Source organism: Phragmites australis, chromosome 3, assembly GCF_958298935.1.
Source record: "Phragmites australis chromosome 3, lpPhrAust1.1, whole genome shotgun sequence".
NCBI classification, from domain to species: domain Eukaryota; kingdom Viridiplantae; phylum Streptophyta; class Magnoliopsida; order Poales; family Poaceae; genus Phragmites; species Phragmites australis.
Window position 1 is genome coordinate 31,950,850 of NC_084923.1, and position 22,364 is coordinate 31,973,213.

At 52.3% G+C, this 22,364-nt stretch overlaps 1 pseudogene; it reads left to right on the forward strand.

The window, feature by feature from the left end:
- Positions 1 to 1,036: 1,036 nt before the first annotated feature.
- On the forward strand, positions 1,037 to 16,901 carry LOC133910657 (uncharacterized; annotated as a pseudogene).
- Positions 16,902 to 22,364: the final 5,463 nt, after the last annotated feature.

The window sequence follows — 22,364 nt, forward strand, 5'->3', positions numbered from 1 at the left end:
ATCCCTAGGCGCGCCGGATGACGTGGAATGAGACCTGTGCATTAAATGTCCCTATGCCCCCTGCCAGAATGTGGCAAGGACTGACACTGAGCGTGACAGGCCACGCGCCCTCTTAAATGCGGCATCGGGCCTTTCACTGGTTGACACCTCATCGCTGGACCTCTGTGGGGGCCACCGGGTACTCGGGAGCTCGGGGGCCACTATTCGTAGCCCCGAGCACGCCCTTCCCGGTACTCGGCTTTTCTGATCATCGGGGGACTTGGGTGCTCGGGGGCCACTGTTCACGGCCCCGAGCACCCTCTTCCTGGCACTTGGTCTTCGCGGATCATCGGGGAACTCGGGTACTCGGGGACCACTATTCATGGCCCCGAGCACCCTCTCCCGGGACTTAGTCTTCTCGTATCTCACGGAGGTGATCCCCGCGGGAGGGCACCATGCGGCAAATTACTGATCTGGCCTCGGGACTCGGGGACCCTTGGTTCCTGATTCACCGACAGCAGCCCCCGGGCCCATTGGCAGGCAATAGCCCAGAGACTGCGGATGGGGCCCTCATCTTCATCGAGGCCGATCACAGCACCGACGCCATGTGGCATGTTTTTAGGCGCTGGCCTCTCTGGCCTAGGCTTCTGGTATGGCCCAGCGGGGAGCCGAATGGACACGCGTCCAACCGACTCCTGAGGCGCGTGATAACGAGGCAGGTGGCGCGTGATGACGAGGCAGGCGGCGCGTGTGGCAACCGCGCAGATCGAGGGTAGTGCGCCTGACGACTGCTGACAACAGCGCAGACTGAGGGAGATTCGCCTAGCGCTCGTGCCGGCCGAGTAAGTTCATCTCACCGAGCGCGCCGCGGTAGGCGTCATTTGAAATCCCTAGGGTATAAAAGGAGGAGGGGAGCGAACCGTTGCCCCTTTACGCCATTTTCGCAATCAAGCCTTCTTACCTTCTTCTTCCTTGCGCTCAGAGCTTTCGCCCCCCTTTAGGCCAACAGCGCACCCTCTTCCCCCCACCATTTCAACACACTCCCCACCACGACACAATGCCAAGGGCAGGAGGCAGCCGTCGTGACAAGGGACCCGACAGCATACTGCCGGAGTCGAGGATTGTCAACGAAGAGGGGGTGGACAAGGTCCACAAGTTGATGGTGCCCGAAGGCCAGCGGGAGGCCTCGGTGGTGAGGCCAGTGAGCTTCCCGCCCGTCACGGACTGGCCGGAGTGCATCGTCGTCTTCCTCTCCTTCGTGGCGGCCGGGCTGGTGCCGCCATTCACGATGTTCTTCCTCCAAGTCCTGGACACGTTCGGCATCCAATTGGCGCACCTCAGCCTGAACTCGGTGGTTATCTTGGCGATCTTCGCGCATTTCTGCGAGATGTTCGTCGGAGTGCCGCCGTCGGTGGCGCTATTCCGCCACTTCTTCGTGCTGCGGCCGGCCGGGAAGAAGAGGGGTTCCTCCACCGCGGATGTCGCCGGCTGCTGCAACTTCTGGCTGCGGGATGACTTGGCGGAGCTGTATATTCCCCAGGTGCTGCGGAGCAAGTGGGACGACTGGCAGCGCGACTGGGTCTACGTCGACGTCAGCCCCCACGACCGCCTCAAGTTGCCGGAGGTGGTGGCGGAGCCCTAGAGGTCGATCTGGGAGGCAGCATCGGCGGAGGACGAGCGAATGTGGCCAGTCCTGGACCGCATCGACTACTTGCGCCAGGCCAGACTGACGTCGGTGATGGTGGTGGTGGACTACCTGTGCCGCCGCCTGGCGCCCCTGCGGGAGCGGGTCCGCCCCAGCTGGATGCACACGGGCTCCCACGACATCACCAGGACCCGGATCGGTGAGGAAGGGGACCTGGATGAGGCGGCGCTGGCGGGCCTGCTGCGGGTGGTGACCGGTGTGGAAGACCTTGCCCGGGCGGTGCTTCCCCGAGAGCAATTGGCACTCTGCACCGACCCGGGCCAGGTGGCTGAAAGTGCATCTAGGCCCCCTAAGTCGGTTTTGGCTTATTGATGACAAAACGATTAAAGAACTAACATGCTTTGTGAGTATTGAACAGGTATGAGCATTAGTTGTGAAGGTAAATGACGTTTGACGCCCGTCGAAACAATTGAAGAATCAACGAAGGATATAATATAGGGCTTAAATTCTTTTTCTTTTGAAATTGAGTCTAGGATAGATTTTTTCTTAGATGGATGAATTCTTTTGCTTGATTAGTGTTTCAATGCTCAAGAGATCCTTTAGAATCACCCAATTGAGAGACACATTCACTCACGGACACGAAACTCTTTCTGAAAATCTTCTGAGTCCGGAGTCTCCGGTGTTCACCGGATACTCCGGTACTCAGCGTTCAGCCGGAGTCTCCGAGCTAGCCTCCGGCAGAGAGTCTCAGTTACGGGTTAATCTTTTCAAGAAAAAGACCGGAGTCTCCGGTGTTCACCGGATACTCCGGTAAAATCTTTTGTGTGCAGTCGGAGTCTCCGAGGTAGACTCCGGCAGAAGGCTCTCGGTTAGCCTTTAATCTTTTTGATAAAAAATTGTGAAGACCAGAGTCTCCGGTGTTCACCGGATACTCCGGTACCTGGAGATGCCGGAGGATCCGGCTAGTCTCCGGACTTAGTCTGTTTTGGAAAATCTGTCAGGACCGAAGACTCCGGTGTTCACCGGAGACTCCGATAATGAAACAGAACTGTAACGGCTAGTTCTGACACGTTCGTGACCGTTCTGACGCCGTTTTTGGAATTAGGACCGGAGACTCCGGTGTTCACCGGATATTCCGGTAAGCTCTGACAAAAACTGTAACGGCTAGTCTGTGAGAGAGGGCTATAAATGCCTCCTCTCTCCATATCATTTAAAGTTTGCTGTGGCTGGTTTCCTTGAGAACTCTTGAGCACTTAAAGAGCATTCAAAGCCCCTCCAATCATCTCTAGAGCAAAACTTGCACAAATTTGAGAGTGTGTGTTTGGAGAGGGTTCAAGCCACTTGAGCATTGATTTCTTCATCGAGCATTTACTGCGATCATCTCCTTTGAAGCTTTGGGTTTCTAGAAGGAAAGGAGTCGCCCGAAGAGCACCCAAAACTTGTGGTGTGCCTCGGGAAGTTTGTAAGCATCTTCATATTGAGTAAGAATTTCTAGCTTGATCTTTGTGGTCGCTAGAAGAGGATAGGGTTGGAGAAGACCCGGCTCTTTGTGAGCTCCTCAACGGAGACGTAGGCACTTCTTTGTGAGGTGGCCGAACTCCGGGATATATTCTTGTGTTCTTACTTGTTAAACTTACTTGATCGTGTGCATTTGGTAATTTGTCATTTAATTTGCTATAGTATCAATCTTGCTAGTTCTTAACTGTTATTCTAGCTTAGTAATATCTACTTGACCTAGTGCACTTCTTAGAATCCAGCTGTAGCCTTTAGTTCAAAGTTATTCTGAAATTTTCTGTCAGGCCGGATACTCCGGACTAGACCGGATACTCCGGACCATACCGGAGTATCCGGACTTCACCGGAATATCCGGCAGTTTAATCCGCTGTTTTTAGTTTTAAATTTCAGAAAAGCCTATTCACCCCCCCTCTAGGCACTTTCAGTGGCGCTGCAAACGACGCTACCCGAGTTCGACGCCCAGGGTTTGGTCGACCGGCCGGGGCACCGGAACCCTGGGACTATCCAGATCCCTGGGGTAGACGAGGAGGCAGGTGGCACACCGAGGACCAGCGGTGGGGACGCTGCAAGTGGCAGGCCACAGGCAAGCGGTAGGGAGGCTGCGGGCGGTTGGACGTAGACCGGCGGCAGGGGTGCCGCGGGTGGCAGGCCGCAGGCAGCAGCCGTTAGACCGACGGAAGAGGCGCCGCCGGCAGCGGAGCGGCGGCGGCCTCGGGGGACAAGGGAAAGCGCCCCTGGATGTTCATGCCTCAGCCGTCATCCTCGTCGATGGCGTCGCCTCCACGGTAGTGGCCGTCGGCGGGTGGCGCGAAGGAGGGAGGCCGGGGCGCCCAGTCATCCGGCGCGGAATCCGCGATGGAGGCAAGGTCCAGGGCGTGGGAGCCCGAAGGCCAAGGCCAGCGAGGGAACGTGTCTACAGCGAGTGCCCAAGCTAGCCCACCGCCGGAGACGGGCTCCACGGCAGAGGCGAGGCCCAGGGCGCAGGAGCCCGGAGACCAAGGCCGGCGCTGGAGCACGTCTACAACGAGTGCCCAAGCCAGCCGCCGTCGAAGACGGGGTCCACAGTAGCCCCGCAGAGCCCCCCGCCGAAGAGGAGGAGGGCGGACTCCGGGCCGAATCCGCAGGGCCCGGAGTTCAAGATCCCAGAGTCGCGATGGCAATACCGCGGACCAAAGTCAGCGTAAGTTTTCTTCTTTTCCCGAGCGCGTTTCACCCGGAGTAAGTCGGGGGACTAACCTGTGTTTGCTTTCAGGCCGCCCAAGGATGCCGCCGGAGACCAAAGGCGACCGGAAGCGCCAAGGCCGGCTCCCGCCTCTGACCCAAGCGCGCCTGAGCCGAGCGCGCCGGCCGAGCTGGAGCCGCAGGCGCTGCCATGCTCTGAGCCGAGGGCAGCGGTCGCGCCCGAGCCACTGGCGCTGGTCGAGCCCGCCCCGAGCACTTCGAGGGTGGCGCCGACATGGCAGCAATCGGGGACCCCGAGCGCCTCTGCAGAGAGGGCTCGCAGGGGACCCAGTGCCCGGCTGCCGTCCATCCAGGCCACGGAATCCCTCCCGAACATGCTAGGAAGCACCCGAGAGGTGATCGAGCGGCTGGAGGCGGCCGTGGCAGGGGAGCGGGCATAGCTCGAGGCGGACCGCACTGCCCTCGTAGAGGAGAGGGGGCATTTGGAGGAGGTCGGCCGACTTTTGGAGGCCCGCATTGCCTCGGCCCGCGCCACCGCCCATGAGAGGGAGAGGCGTGCGGTGGCCGAGGAGTGGGAGACCCTAGAGGAGCTGCGCGAGGAGGCCGTCGCCACGCAAGAGGAAGCCACCCACTTGGGAGAGATATCCCGGCGACGGGTCGCGGAGCTGCTCGCCAGAGAGTGGCTGGTGCGCGCTCGGGAGGAGGCCATCGTGCCGCGCGAGAAGGCTGTGGAGGCCTCCTGGGCAGACTTAGCCCGCCGGAACGACGAGCTCAAGCAGAGTCGCGCCGAAGTCCTCCGTCGGGAGGAGGAGGTGGCAGTCCGCGAGACTGACGTCGAGATCACAGCGATGACTCAGGATGCCCAGGAGGAGCAGCTTACCCTGCGCGAGGAGGAGGCTGTCATGGCGTCGGCGACCGTAACTGCTCGGGAGGAGCAGGCCGCCAAGTGGGAGGCTGAGCTGGCCGCGCGGGAGCAGGCCCTTAGTGCCCTCGCCGAGCAGGTGAAGCGGGGCTAAGCCTCGGCGACCAGTGATGTCCCGACTAGCGCGGTCAAGGAGATTAGCCTCAAGGAGCAGCTGCAGATCGCGAAGGACGAGCTCGAGAACGTCGTCGCCGAGCGGGCCAACGTCAAGCTGATGATGTGAGACATCCTTCGGCAAGCAAGGAGGTCCATGAGGGTGGCCGGGCTCGGGTGAGTCAACGTGGGCGAGAAGGGGATGGATTGAGAGACCATCGGCCACATCACCCTCAGCTTCAAGGAGATCAGCCGGCGACTGAAGGCTCTTCCCCGGGCTGTGCAGGAGTTAGCCTCCCGGGAAGGGCGCACTTTGGCCCAAGTGGTGGCCGAGCACGTCCTGGCCTATTACCGGAGCCGGGACCCCAACTTCTCGCTGGAGCCGGCCCGATAGGGAGTGGTCGAGGCTGAGAAAGGGGGCACCCGGGAGGCTGTCCGGGGCGTCGCCACCGAGGTGGCGGCTTGCTTCACACGGGAGCCGCCACCGGTACCGAGCAGTGGCAGCAGCAGCGAAGACTCCTCGCCGCCTCCAAAGCCCGCCGACCTAGATTAGACTTTTGTATTTTGTTTTCTTTTGACTTGTTGTAAATATGGGAGTGATCCCTCTGAATAGCTCTCCTTTTTTGAATATAATGGAAGCCTTTCCTTGGGATCGCAACTCCAATGTTGTCTTGATGCTTGATGAAGTCTTTTCTCTTTTCACTTGATGTCCCGAGGAGTACTTAGCCGGACCGAGCCCGACCTTCCCCCCCCCCCCCCCCAAGAACGAAGTCGCCCCGACCACTCATTGTCCGAGTAGTGAGGCCTCTCCGCGCGTTCAGCCCCCGAGCCCTCGCGAGTCCGCAGCGGCTAAGTCAAGAGACAAAGGCACGAACTTCCTTGCTCGGGAGATAGGTCGATCCAGCACGGAGCACGCCACGACCAGTGAACGCTTTTCCACTTCGCGACCACTCAAACAAGCAGACCGGAGACACGTGCGGGCGGAAATGCGACCAAGAGTCCTCACGGCTTGGTGGTGCCCGGGCTAGGACGGACGGGACCGAGCACCGACAGCCCACCCCAGGGTCTAGGCTCCCGACCGCTCTTTGCTCAAGCGGTAGGATTACCCGAAAACCCCAGAGGCTCGGTAGTGCCTGGGGTACTACCAAGCGGGCCGAACACCACGACCACCATGAAGGATTTCGGTCAGACATTGCCGTTCGTACGGTACACCTTTCTACTGTCTGTTCTGTCGTTCCGGAAAAAGCGAACACGTGGGCAGGGTTTTGTGCGCGAGGAGACCATCTCGCCGAACAGATTAGAATGCGAGGGTCCTGAGGATAGCTCGGGAACAATAGATTGCTGAGTATGTAAGAATGTAAATTCGTATGTCTTTAGCCACTCACAGGACAGCTGTCAGCCTTTCGGCTGACCGATCCAGGAGCGGTATGTGCTCCGAGCTCGGGGTGCCCGGGAACTTGGTTCCTTCGGTCGGAGCACCCGAGCACTGGAAAGCATGAGGGAGAGCCAGGGGCCAGGCGATCCCGACCACTCGTGCCCGAGCGGTAGGACTACCCGAGGACCCCCTCGGCTTGAACAGCGGCCTGGGCACTGAGGCCCTCGCGGTCGAGCTGCTTTTATTCTCGATTGTCAGTCTCTAGCTTAAGAAAATAGGAAAAGATTCTTTGTTTGGTGCGCTCTGTTAGTGCGATACTCATTATAGACTGATCTCGTTTTTGACCCGAGACCTCTCGAATACCCGAACCGGTGAAGTATACAGACAGAGTTATAACACAGAGGTCCTATGGTTCGGTGGCGCCTTGGAAGGACTGACCAGACCGAGCACCGACAGCCCGCCACTGGGGTCTAGGCTTCCGACCACTCTTTGCTCAAGCGGTAGGATTACCCGAGAACCCCAGAGGCTCGGTGATGCTCGGGGTACTACCATGACATCGAACACCACAGCCTACCACAACAGACTTAGGTCAGCGGCAACTGCCTGCGAGCATACCGATCAGGATTCTTTTATCAACGGGAAAAATAAGAGAGCATGTTTTTCTCGCACAGTCGAGCATCTCACCAGACAGATTAAACATATGGATTCCAGAAAAAATAAAATTTGAAATAAGAACTGGACAATGATAATATATATTGATAATTTTGTACAAGGTTGGGTGACTTACATGGTTGGTGGTAGTAGCCCCCGGCCTGGTTGGCCCGAGCACAAACATGCCACCTATGGATAGAACTTGCGCAGATGCTCGATATTCCACGCGTTTGGGAGCGGTTGCCCATCCTCCGTAGCCAACCGAAAAGAGCCTTCTCGCGGGACACCGATCACGGTAAAGGGGCCTTCCCACATAGGGGATAGTTTATTCCTTCCTTTGCACGATTGGACGCGTTGGAGAACTAGATCCCCCACCTCGAGAGACCGGGCCCGGATGTGACGCTGATGATAGTGCCGCAGGCTTTGTTGGTATTGGGCTACCTGGACGATGGCACGCCGCCGGTGCTCTTCCAAGTAGTCGACGTCGTCGCGCCTTCGCTGCTCCTGTTCGCCTTCGGAATAGGCATGCACCCGCCGGCGCTCTTCCAAGTAGTCGACGTCGTCGCGCCTTCGCTGCTCCTGTTCGCCTTCGGAATAGGCATGCACCCGAGGGGAGCCAAGAGTGAGCTCGGAGGGGAGGACCGCCTCAGCACCGTATACGAGGAAGAATGGCGTCTCCCCGGTGGCGCGGCTTGGCGTGGTCCGATTGGCCCATAGCACAGCAGGTAGCTCGTCGATCCACCCTTTCCCGTGCTTTGCGAGCACGTCGTAGGTCCGGGTTTTGAGCCCCTTCAGTATCTCAGCATTGGCACGCTCAACCTGCCCATTGCTCTGAGGATGAGCGATAGAGGTGAAGCATAGCTTGATGCCGAGGTCCTCACAGTAGTCCCCAAAAAGGGCACTTGTGAACTGAGTGCCATTGTCGGTGATGATCCTGTTTGGGATGCCGAAGCGACTTATGATACCGCGGATAAACTGAAGCGCCGTGTTCTTGATAACCTTGGCGACTGGAACCGCCTCCGGCCACTTGGTGAACTTGTCGATGGCGACGTAGAGGTACTCATAGCCCCCGATTGCTGGGGGGAATGGACCCAGAATGTCCAGCCCCTAGACCGCGAAGGGCCATGACAGGGGGATGGTGTGAAGAGCCTGAGCTGGCTGGTGAATCTACTTTGCGTGGAACTGGCACGCCCTGCAGCGCCGAACTAACTCGGAAGCATCCTAGAGAGCTGTAGGCCAGTAGAAACCTTGCCGGAAGGCCTTCCCAACCAGCTTGCGGAACGATGCATGGCCACCGCACTCGCTCTCGTGGATCTCAGTGAGAAGCTCGCTGCCTTTTGCCCAGGTGATGCATTTCAGGAGGACACCGTCCGTGCCGCGCCGGTAGAGACCCCCGTCTACTATGGCATAGCGTTTGGACTGCCGTGCAATCCTCTCGGCAGAGGCATCATCCCCGGGAAGGAACTTTTCTTTCAAGTACCCTCGGATCTCGTCCATCCACGAGGCATCTTGAGAACCGCCAGCAAGCGCAGTGCACTCACCGGGTGGCGACACCTTGATAGGGCTCCCCACTGAGGGTGCCGCCTGGGTCCCCTCAACTCGGCTCGAGGGTTCCCCTTCATCCTGGTCGGTAAGTAGGACGGAAGGACGTGTGAGCCTTTCTTCAAAGACTCCGGCAGGGACGCGCGCACGGGAAGAGGCCAGGCGAGAAAGGTCATCGGCCAGAGTGTTGTCGCGGCGAGATATATACCGCAGCTCCAGGCCGTCGAAATGCCTCTCCAGCCTCCTAACTTCCACCACGTACGCCGCCATTTGAGGATCCATGCACTGGTACTCTTTCGACACTTGGTTGACCACCAGCTGGGAGTCTCCCTTGACCAGCAGGCGACGAATCCAGAGGCCCACCACGGCCTGGAGGCCAGTGATGAGGCCCTCATATTCCGCCATGTTATTGGTTGCTCGGAACTGCAGCTGCACGACGTACTGGAGTTCTTCACCCGTTGGGGAGGTGAGAACCACTCCGGCCCCCACGCCTTTCAGCGTGAGGGAACCGTCGAAGTGCATAATCCAGTACCTGGGCGCATCGTGCCTGGGATATGCGGAAATCTCTTCTTGGTCGATCTCGGGGACGGGCGTCCACTCCGCCATAAAGTCAGAGAGCGTCTGGCTTTTGATCGCCTGGCGGCTGACAAAGTGCAGATCAAACTCCACCAGCTCCACCACCCACTTGACGATGCGCCCAGTGCCTTCTCGGTTCCGGAGGATTGGCCCCAGCGGATACGTGGTAACCACCGAGACCTTGTGCGCCTGGAAGTAGTGGCGCGGCTTTCGGGAAACGACGAGCACGGCATAGAGCAGCTTCTAGGCTTGGGGATATCTTGTCTTGGCATCTCGGAGGACTTCACTGACGAAGTACACCGGTCGCTGTACATGGCGGGCCCGGACTACGGCTTCACCCGAGGGCTTATCACAGCCCCCGAGCTCAACGGCATGGTCGGGGCTGGCCGAGTGCTTAGGATCAACTCCCTGGTCGGGAGGAGCCAAGTGCTCGGGCTCGACTCCCTGCTCGGGAGGAGCCGGGTGCTCGAGCTCGACTCCCTGCTCGGGAGGAGCCGGGTGAACTGGAGACTGCCCGGGGGCGGCCGGGAGCTGGGACCCAGCACCTTGCCCCGAGCACTCATCACGCTCCACCACCAGTACTATGCTCATGACCTGAGGAGTGGCCGAGATGTAGAGCAGTAGAGGTTCGCCCTCGGAGGGGGCCACCAGTATGGGCGACGAGGTGAGATATTTCTTCAAGTTGCGGAAGGCCTGCTCGACCTCCAGCGTCCAGTCGAAGTGACCGGTCTTCTTCAGGAGTTTGAAGAGGGGGAGTCCTCGCTCCCCGAGTTTGGAGATGAAGCGCCCGAGGGCTGCCATGCAGCCGGCGAGGCGCTGAACTTCCTTGAGTCGAGCCGGGGGTCGCATCTACTCGATGGCCCGGATCTTCTCTGGGTTGGCCTCGATTCCTCGGCTAGAGACCAAGAAACCGAGGAGCTTGCCTGCAGGTACCCCGAAAACACACTTCTCGGGGTTGAGCTTCAAGCGGGTAGTGCGGAGACTGTTGAAAGTCTTGGCCAGATCTTCAAGCAGGGTAGCGCGGTCTCGGGATTTGACCACGAGATCGTCGATGTAAGCCTCGACGTTGCGGCCAACCTGCAAATCAAGGGTAATGCGTATAGCACGGTGGAAAGATGACCCAGCATTGCGCAAACCAAATGGCATTGATACATAACAATAAGTCCCCACCGGAGTGGTAAAAGAAGTTTTTTCTTCATCCTCTATGACCATGCGAATTTGGTGATAACCAGAGTTTGCATCTTAAAAACATAAAAGATCGCACCTCGCGGTTGCATCTACAATCTAATCTATGCGGGGTAAAAGAAAAGGATCTTTTGGGCAAGCCTTGTTTAAGTCGGTGTAGTCGACGCACATGTGGCGCTTGCCATTGGCCTTCGGGACGACGACTGGGTTTGCCAGCCACTCGGGGTGGAGGACTTATCAGATGAAGCCGGCATCGAGGAGCTTAGTTACTTGCTCCTGGATGAACTCCTGGCGCTCGGGCGCCTGCCGCCAGACTTTTTGCCTCACCGGCCGTGCGTCCGGGCGCACAGCAAGGTGGTGCTCGATCACCTCCCTAGGGATCCCGGGCATATCGGATAGCTGCCATGCAAACACGTCGACGTTAGCCCGGAGGAAGGCGATGAGCGCGCTTTCCTATTTGCCGCCCAGGTCACCGCCGATTCGGACGACCTGGGAAGCGTCTTTGCCCACCACGACCTCCTTCGTAGGAATGGAGGCGTCCGCAGCGAGTCGGGGTTTGGATGAAGAGGGTCCCGGGCCCCCTGGGTAACCCTCGACCTCGGCCCGAGCTGAGACCAAGGCTGAGTATAGCTGCTTGGCGCAGGAGACAGCGCTGCCGGTCTCGGCGGACACGGAGATGGGGCCTGCAGGGCCCGGCATCTTGATCGTACGGTACGCGTAGTGGGTGACCACCATGAATCGAGCAAGCGCCGGGCGCCCGAGGATGGCGTTGTAGGGGAGGGGAAGTTCCACGACATCGAAGATAACATTCTCCTTCCGGAAGTTATCCCGGCTCCCGAATGTCACGGGCAGCTCGACCTGCCTGAGGGGTAGGGAGTGCCCGGGCGTCACCCCGTAGAAGGGGAGCGACGGCTTTGGGCGCCTGGAAGGCACCTGCAGCTTCTCGAAAGCCTCCCGGGAAAGGAGGTTCAGGCCTGCACCCCCGTCGATCAGCACTCTGCTGACCTTTATGTTGCAGATGGTGGGGGACACTACCAGGGGTAGTCACCCCACGCCTGCAGTACTTGCGGGGTGGTCGGCCAGGCTGAATGTGATCGGGGAGTCCGACCACTTCAGGGGCCTCACGGCCTTCGTGCTCGGGGTCGCCGAGCACACCTCGCACCGCATGGTCTTGACGCTGCAGCGGGAGGAGGGCGTGTACGCGCCTCTGTCGATGAAAGCGACGGTGTGCTCAGGCTCCTGAAAGCCGAGCTCTTGGTTGTCGGGGGCGGCTCTGTCGTCACCACCCTTGCGGGGCTCCTCGCGGTCCCTCTGACCTTTGACCGTGTGGCACTCCATGAGGTCATACCACTCGGTCTGGTGGATCTGGCACCACTTCCCCGGCTCGGGCCTCGCAGGAGCGGGGGCCCTTGCGGGAGCCGGAGCTCTCGTGGGAGCCGGGGCCCTCGGAGGGGCTCGGGCCAGAGCCCTTGCGGGTGCGGGCCTTCTATCGGCGGCCGCCCGACGAGCTGGCCGACGGTCAGGCTCCTGGACTAGCCCTGGGACAGGGCCCTGGGCCGGCACGACAGGGACAGCCTCGCGCCTTCTTCTCTTTTTCTTTTCCCACCTATCAAAGAGGGAAGGACATGGTTGATCGGCGGCAGGATGCTCAGGGCGTGGAACATGCCACGCCCGAGCCTCCGCCACCTTGGCGCACTTGTCGGCCAACGCGAAGAGTTCTGCGGTGGTTTCGACTTCATGCGTGCCCAGCTTCTCGAGCATCCACTCATCGCGGACACCTTGCCGGAACGCGACAATGATGGCGGGGGGGGGGGGGGGGTGGGGGGGTTATCCGCGGGCTGATGTTGCGGACCTGGCTGAAGCACTGTATGAAGCACCGCGACATCTCCCCCTCCTGCTGTTTGACGACGTGGAGGTCGCACTCCAGGCCGGGGCGCGTGAATGTGCCCTGAAAGTTTGCCACAAACTGGTGGCAGAGGTCATCCCAAGAGCCGATGGATCTTGGGGGTAAGTTCATAAGCCAAGAACGGGCAGAGCCCCTCAAGGCTACATGGAAATAATTGGCCATCACCTTTTCACTGCCGCCAGCCGCTTGGACAGTGGTGGTGTAGATTTGGAGGAACTCGACAGGGTCGATGGACCCGTCGTACTTCTCCAGCAGTTCTAGCCGGAACTTGGTGGGCCATTTGACCCGGCGGAGCTCGCTGGTGAATACGCGGTAGCCTGTGCCGTACCCTGCTGTGCGGGCAGCGCCCTTGGGCAGTGAACGTCAGCGAGCCGGGGAGCCCCGGCTGTCATGGGTCGGCATGGAGGAGGCCTGGTCCTCAGCTTCGGCCTCATGCTGGGACTCCCGTTGGCGCTCAAGGATAACACGTGCATCTTCGACGGCCCTCCGCTCGTTCAGGTGCAAGCGGAGGTCCTGAGCTTCGGTAGTGGCCAGGGGGGCAGCACTTCGCTTGGAGCCCCCCCGGCCGGTTCGACCGTCACCTGATGATGGGCCGGTCTTGGTTGCGCCGCGGTGGGAGGTAGCCCGGGAGCTCTCGGCAAGCACCTGACGATGAGCCGTGCCCACCAAGGTGGCCACCTCCTGGAGCCAGCAGCCTTCTGGGGTTTCCCTCGCCGCCTGGACTGGCGGGTGCCTGAGGAGAGCTTGCGCCGCAAGCAGCGCGCTCCCAGGACTGGCATTGCCAAAGGCAAGCCTGCACCGCAACGGCGCCCGACGCTGTCCAGACGTGGACCTCGCAATAGGAGTTTCTGCCGCTTGCTGAGGGTTAGGCGGTGCGCTCGAAACGGCGGCGGCGGCCCTGCAGGGCCTGGCACCATGGTCCCCATGAGAGGGGAGCGCCGTGCGGGCAGACCGTGGCTGCAGCGATTGGGTCCTCCCGCGCGAGGGGCTCCATTTCCTCACTGGAGCTGGAGCCGGTGCGTCGGAGGCGATGGCCACCTGCCATTTTTTTTGTAGGAAAAAGAAACAAATTCAGGGATGCAACCCCCCTACCTGGCGGGCCAGCTATCGGAGGGTGAACTCCTAAAGCAGGGATCCGGAGGGACCCCTTTTGAGATTCGACCGGGGGGATGATTCTGAATCTATTTTGCGGGTGAAATAAATGGGCGCAAATGCGATGGCAGGTGGAATGGAATGATCGGATGCAGAATGCAGAATGCACTGGAGGTTTTTAGACAGGTTTGGGCCGCGCTGAGCATAATACCCTACTCATGTGTGGATGCTATAAATGCACTGAGAATGTCTCTCAGGGACGTTGCTGGTTACAAGAATGTTTGTCTATCCTAGAGCATCGGGCTCCTTGTTCTTCGGTGGTCTCAGCTTTTATGCTTGTACTGAACCTCTGTCTTGTTCCTTGGCTCTGAGTGTTCGAGTCCGGGGAGCCTTCGTGTCCACCATCTCCTCTTAAATACTCGCTAGTGGTAGCATGCCCCGAAAGGGAGGGCACGAGTTCCAAGGCACCATAAATGGAAAAGCAACCATCATGGGCTGCTACGTGAAGTGACGGGGGGTTGAAAACGCCCCCCCCGCCCGGTCTCGATCGTCATGATGTCGTTCTGCAATGGGCGCCGGGAAGAGGGCCCACATGGCAGCCACCGAGTAGCCCGGCGTGCCCGTTCGGTCTTGTACGCCTAACACAGCAGGGCGGCAGGCGGGGCGCTTTGGGCCTCGCGATGTTATCCCAAGGCGCACCGGATGACGCGGGATGGGACCCGTGCATTAAATGTCCCCACGCCCCCCTGCCAGAATGTGGCAGGAACTGACACCGAGCGTGGCAGGAGCAGTTGGAAGTGACAGGCCACGCGCCCTCTTAAATGCGGCATCGAGCCTTTCACTGGTTGACACCTCACCGCTGGACCTCTGTGGGGGCCACCGGCGAAGGACTTCTTAGGCCGTCGGGGAACTGAGTGCTCGGGGGTCACTGTTCACAGCCCCGAATACTCTCTCCCGGATATGCCCTTTCTTGGTCCTCGGGGAACCAAGTGCTTGGGGGCCACTGTTCGCGGTCCCGAACACTCTCTCTCGGAATTGACTGTTCAGATCTTCGGGAAACCGAGTGCTCGGGGGCCGCTATTCACGGTGCCGAGCGCTCTCTCCCGGAACTATTTTCCTTGGGTCCTCGGGGTACTCGGGTGCTTGGGGGCCACTGTTCGTAGCGCCGAGCACGCCCTTCCCGGTACTAGGCTTTTCTGATCATCGGGGGACTTGGGTGCTCGGGGGGTCACTGTTCACGGCCCCGAGCACCCTCTTCCCGGCACTTGGTCTTCGTGGATCATCGGGGAACTCGGGTACTTGGAAACCACTGTTCATGGCCCCGAGCACCCTCTCCCAGGACTTAGTCTTCTCGTATCTCGTGGAGGTGATCCCCGCGGGAGGGCTCCATGTGGCAAATTGCTGATCTGGCTTCAGGACTCGGGGACCCCTGGTTCCTAATTCACCGACAGTGGCCTAGCTAAAAATTAAATTTTGAGTTTTTTTAAGCACGAATTAACTCACTCATACTAACTTCGTGCAAATTAGGATCATTAATGCTTCATGTATATTACACAACTTTCTAATTGATAGGCAAAGGGACATGGATGATTTACTTACACGTCAAGTTGATAGGGTGATATCCATTGAATCTGCTAAAGTTCTAAGAGAGACGAGTATGATTACACATGTTCAGTCATCGAATGAATGGAGCAATTTTAGGGATATCAAGGCTAACCAAATGTTTGTTGATTACCAAGCGAGACGAGGCTAACATATTTAGTTCAAATGATGTATGCTAAAGAATCTGTTTTGCACATTATATGTATGTAGTTGCATGTTTATGCATGTCTGAAATTTACTTTATTATCTTTGCATGATGTTGCTTTTTACTTGATTGACATGCTTACTAACAACCTTTTATTTCTTTTTTTCTACAGGATATAGAGAAGGTTAAGAAATTGGGCAGGGGTTACATTTCTTGGAATGATGAGATGGATGAAGCATTGCTTACCACTTTTGTGGAGTACTACAACAAGGGTGATAGAGCTCAGAATGGGTGGAAGTCTCATGTGTACACCGCTGCCATAAAAAAGGTCCGCGAGAAATGTGGTGTGGATATCACAAAGATAACATTGTTTCAAGGAGCAAGACATTTGATAAGCACTACTCTATCATAAGTGGGATGCTAGGATCTAGTGGATTCGGTTGGGATTGGAACAAGAACAAGCTTTTAGTTGACAGCGATAGAGTTTGGGAAGACTATGTTGAGGTAAATTTCAGAAAACCTCTACTTGTTACTCTACAATTTTAATATCTAAAATTCACTTTTGTTGTTATGTTTTCTTTTCTTCAGTAAATGCCGATATGTTCAAACTTACACTTGTTTTAAAGAGTTTGCAAGAATATCAAAAGTTAGTCATTTTGACATGATAAGCTACTCCCTGCAATGTATATTCCTAACTTAATTACTTGGTGGGATATGATTTGAAATTAAAGATGGAGAATTAGCCAATGCCCCTGCAGCTACTCGATCCCACAAAGGAAACTGTTGCTGCTCCTACATGCATTGCCACTAAAGCTTTGATCTCTTTGAGCAGTGTACTTAATTCAATGTTAAAATTGTTCTGAAAAAGATACTTCTCATCTGACCACTTGCTATTTGCATGCTGCCACCTTACTTGTTCTTCCACTGCACTGATAATAGAATTTAACAAGATAAGAAACACTTTTGTTTTGTATCTCAGCTTACCCTTCTGTCTTAAGAAATATTTGTTGTTGTAGTAACTCTGGACTTTCACCTCTTGAAGAAAACAAGGAGGCCAATGGCTATAAGCATAAGGTTGTAAAATTTTGGGATTTAATAAGTCTGGTGCATTGTAAAGATCATGCTAGTGGGGAGACAGCAAGGACAGCCACTGAAAATTCAAAAAAAATGTCTAAGGAAGATGGTACCGCTAAAGAGCATGGTTCAACATCAACTTCAATAGATTTAAAAAGGAAGCGATCTGAGGATTGTTTCACTTCAATGATGTCTGAAAAATTGGATAAGTTTGTTGAAGCACTTAAAGATGATGGGCCAAAGGTTTCTTCATCAAAAGAAGTTCTTGCCGCACTACAAGAGGTAGAAGAATTGGATGAAGATACCGAGTTAGACTTGTTTGATATTCTTACTTCTAATGCACGCAAATTTGAGTCTTTCTTGGCACTTCCAATGGAGAAGAGGAAAAGGTGGCTTTTTAAACAACTTAAGAAATGATGGCCTTGAGAACTCTGCTACATTTGTGATATGTAGGTCTTTGAATCAGATTGTGATTGTTATTATGGTTGTTTTTTAACTATATTTGTGAACTGTTATTGTGAACTCTGCTACATTTATGAACTGTTATTGTGAACTCCGCTACATTTATGAACTGTTATTGTGAACTCTACAACATTTGTTTTTGAATTAGATTGTGATTTTCGTACAATTAGATTGTGATTGTTATTTAGGTACAATCAAATCGCGCTTTGCATTTTTTGATCTTTTTTGTGCAGCTCTGGGAGCTGGGAGCACTATATATGTTGTATTGGATAAAAGGTAGTTTAATTCCATATTTAGATATCCACACAGCATTCTAAATTTAATTCCAAGAAATATATTCCATGCACATCCAAACAAGAAAATTGGGTTTGAATCAGATTCTAGCCAATTCAATTCCTATTTGGAATCTGAATTGAAATCTAATTACAAGAATCAAATTCAATTAATTGAATCCAAACAGGCTCTTATTAGAAAAGGTTTTAAAAGTTTGATCAACCTTTTTTAAAACGACATGTATTTATGATTGAAGGGAGTACGATTAGGGATGAAAACGGACGGGAACGGTTGGAAAAACTCTCTAACCGTTTTCACTTTTATATTTTCTCTGCCGGACGAAAAAGAAAACAGGATAGGCGGGAACGGGAAAAAACAAAAACGGTCGGACATAATCGGAGGGTCGAAAACGAACCAATCCGATCGGGAAAATACCGGTATCGGTCGGGATTCGAAAACACAAAATGAAAACACCGACCTACAGAACCATCAAGACATGTCAACATGTATAAGTTTAACATTATCTTCAGGTAACACTGAATTAATAAGTTTAATGAATAATCCAATCAGCAAGTCGCATTAAAGTAAAAAAATGTCATGTGCTTTTTCGATTCACATGACATATCATTTTTTATCAATATTTCACTCAAACAATACAAGATACGAAGATACAACAATATAAGCTTTAGGACCGAGCAGTAGCTCGGTTGGTTCGCTCTCAGTGGCAGACTGACAGGAACGGCCAGTCGTGGGTTCGATCCCTAGGATCGACCCACGAGCCTCATCAGGGGTTTTTCCTTAGTAGTTAGGGGTATGCACACACGTGCCCGTTTAGCGAGAATATATCTGTAACGTGTATGCTTAGGACATGCACCTGTGTGCGCGCGTTAGGTGTGAGTGTGATGTAAGTGGGTTATGTACGTCATGTTTTGTACCCCTCTAAAAGGAACCACATAAACCTTAACTCGATACTCGAGCATATAATAAACATAAGTGATAAGTCTCAACCAAAGACATAAGTGAGCGTAGGGGTAAAAACGGACGGAAACGGTCAGAAAAACTCCCTACTGTTTTCACTTTCACATTTTCTCAGTCGGACGAAAACGAAAACGGGATAGACGGGAACGGGAAAAAACGAAAACGAACTGAAAAAAACGAGATACGGCACCGGGACAGAACGAGATTTTCCCGTTCCGTTTTCATCCCTAAGTACGATTTGTGGACGAATTTGAGTGGAGTACCTTCTGAGTCGGATAAAAGTCGGAACTCAAAATTCGGATGAGGTTGTAATCTTTGAGCTAGCCTATATATAATGGCGCATACACTACATTAAATTGAAGAAACAGTACCCACAGGAAATTGAAAACAGATGTACGTAGAATTTGGATGAATCAAAACCACATTTATCTAGGATAGAACCAATCAATAAAATACGAACTCTAATAGAAAAGAAACTGTAATTGTGTATGGGAAGAAAACCACAATATATTAGACCGTCTATAAATTAAGGTTGAGCGGTATTTGATCAATTTCACGCCAATTCGTCCTAGGTGTGATGGGAGCACATACGCCACAATACTGTTCGAGTCGAGTTTGGATGTGTTACACGGAGAGTTCACTTGATATTAATACAAATCTTTGTCCCACCCACTAGGGCACAAACCCGGCACAGTGCCAGCTTTTTGTTTGTACATGATCTATGTAATAACTGCGTTGTTTATAATGGTAGTTGGTTTCCACTTATGTTTGTTCCATATCTGTATTTGGCAGCATCTAAAATTCATTTTTCTATACCAAAGGTAAAAACCTTGTCCTTGCTTTTATTGAAAGCAAAACAACTCTAAAATTCATTTTAACCTATTTTTCTTCAAACCAGAGCCAGAATAATGTTTGTATTTTGTTGGAAACCATCTCTGAGTTCCAACAAAGAAAAAAGTTATACAATAGCACTATTCTATACCATATGGTGTAGAGTAATATTCTACACCACTACGGAGCCTAGTTTAGTAATAGGCCTCCAGTAGTCACCAATCAGTAGATACGTGAGGATGTAGGTGTAGCTACACCACACAAGTGCTAATCTACATCTGTGGTGTAGGTGTAGCTACACCATAATGAATTACTGTATAAAAATCTTAGTAGTATCTACACATATGGGCATGTTTGGTACAGATTCAGCTCTGAGATTCATACTGGATCTAGAGTTTGTATGATAAAATAAAATAGTTTAAATTTTTATGTTTAGTCTAAAATAAAAATCAAATAGCTCAACTAAATACCCTCAATCCACTCATAGCTCCAGATCCAAGATTTCTTAGAGCTGGTTTTGACGAGTTCCAAAAAATCTTGAATTTAGAGCTGTGTTACAGTAGCCGAGCCACGATTTTAAGGACAGGTATTTAAAGTTTCTCAAAAATATGTTCAATAGCAATGCAAAATATGAAGGATTACAATAACAAGAGTCCAAATATAAAATATTTGATATAGTGATGATATCAAAGATAATTTAGAAAGACTACAAAATAATTTGAAATTTATAATATAACTCCACGATCCGCGCTTGGAACCGAGCTATGATAGCATTGTTGGATAAATGTGTACTTTTAGATTTAATTTAATTTCAAGATAAATCATAAACAATAACCGATATATCATCATTATTGTGCAACAAGAGTATAACCTAGACACACATGTAACATAACTACACATGTCTAATATACTCATAACATAAACGCTAGAGTACTGCTCATCATGATTAAAATAAAATTAATCATAGCGAACATACCAATTGGCAGCAAGAACACTTGAGTACTGCTCAGCATGATTAAAATAAGATTAATCATGAGTACTTCCCAAAAACTGTATTCGTCCTCTCCTGATAGAGGATCACAAGGACGATGTCTTTTGGAGACCTACTCTCTCACCGGTGCACGTTAGTGTAGTGGGATAGGGCAGACTACATGTGACGGCAAGCAAAGATAGAGAAGCAAAACTCTAATTTTATATATCTTTTGTGGCAGCAGTGGCATGCATATATATAGAGAAAATCGCATGGTAGAGACATGTGTAACGACCCAAATTCCTAAAACCAAGAAAGCTAAAAAGTTTTTCCAAAGGAAATAAAAGAATTTGCAAAAGTATAAAATCCTAAATGTATATATGTGTATATATTTGATTGCTTGATTTTGTGAGCTAGTATAATATATATATGTGGTATATATATTGTATGTATAAATATATATGTGTATATACATGAGGGAAAATAGGAAAAGAAATAGAAAAGTTTTTTAGATTAAAACAAGTCGAAGTCCATTTCTCTCTTTCTCTGTTTCGGCCCAGCCTAGCTCAACTAATCTGGCCTAGCCGAGCTAGCCTACTGCTATCCTATCTCCCATCCTCTCTCTTCTCTGCTCGGCAACGTAGTAGCAGCTCAACTGGCCACCACCTACGTAGACATCGCCATGTTCGAGTCAGAGAGCGACCACCCGTTGCCAAAATGGTTTCGCCAAAACATATAGAAGCTCAAGCCCGAGCCAGTTTTGCTAGAGCCCGAGCCAGACTCGTGTTGGACACCTGAGTTCATTCACCAGCCACCCAAAATCCCAATCAAATCCGTGAGATAGAGATAGAGATAGAGATAGAGATACAAAGGAAGGAAGAATCCCAGAGTTATACATATTCTTTTGCCCTAGAGATAGAGACTCAAACGCATTTGAATCGCCAGAACCAAGTTCGGATCCTTGCCGCCACCTTTTTAAAATCTGAATTGAACTCAAGATAAGAGAGTCACCCACCTATATATATATGTGCCTCTATGCCCTCCTCAGAGCATCTCACGACTTTTGCCCATCTCACCGAGGAGAAATTGACGCCCAGAGGCCATCTCTGGTGAGCTCCGAAGCTTCAAGCCGCCCTTTGCCATCGCTAGCCTCTCTAGAGCTTCTCCTACACTGATGTGTGTCCTAGGTGAGTTCCCCGAGCTCTCCTGATGCCTTTCTGCAACTCACCATCGACAGTAGCGCATCGGAGCGCCGTTCTGCTAGGATTTCGGTTGTGTGCCGCCGTGGGCAGAGCCACCACCGCCTTCTGTTCGCCGGAGCCGAGAGCCAAAGCATCTGAGTCATCGGATCTAGACTCAACGGTGATGATTAGATCCTTCGTACCCCTTCGCCAGCCAATCTAGTGTTGACATGTGGCATCCATAATACCAGTCAGCCTTTTGCCACATCACCCGCCAAGTTAGCAAGCCATGCCAGCAAATTTGCCGATGTGCCATACCACGTCAGCATGTTCGGCTGAGTTAGCAGCCCTGTCAGCTTTTCTTTTCTTTTTGTTTGTTTTATTTTCTTTGCTGACATCATAATTAATGTGTATTGCACAATAAATAGTTTTTCAGTGTAAAATAATTCTAAATAATAATAATAAATAGGAAATTAATTACTTATAATGTTTAATAATATTTATTAGGTTTATTTAAATTCTATTTAATAGTTTTAAAGAGTTTATAATTCGAATAAATGCTAGAAAATTCCAGAAAAATCCCAAAAAATCATAGATGGCTTTGAAAAAATTCTAGAAAATTATAGCAATATAATTTTATCTGTAGATAGTTTTTTTAGTCCTGTTTAAATCTTTAGAAAATCATATCTTATTAATCGCAGCTCCGTTTTCACCTGTTCTTTCGTCGGACTGTCTGAAAAAGTGTGATTTTGTGTGTGATAATATTTGTTGTGTGATATTTGATTCTTTTTGGATCTTGGTGTTTATGTGTTGTTGTTTTTCTGCGTATATTGCGAGTAGATGCCAACATTTAGGAGGAGTTAGAAGGTTTGCACGATTAGAATTTCGAAGACCTAACTGAGTTCAGTGAAGGCAAGTTGTGTTCTTGATCATATTTATCCCAGTTTTAAAATGTTTTATTTTAAAAATATGCATGCTAAGAATTTGTTGGAAATTCCAAGAGTTAGGCTTTACCCTAGTTTTTTCTTATCATCTTTGTAGCTATAGTATGATTTTAGGTTATGGAAGGGTAGATGATGCTTAGCCTTGCTTTGGGATGGAAGTCATGATAATTGCTCTATGAAATTGATAATGGTCATATGCAACAATGATAAAATATGATGAAATTTTTTTATAGTAACATGG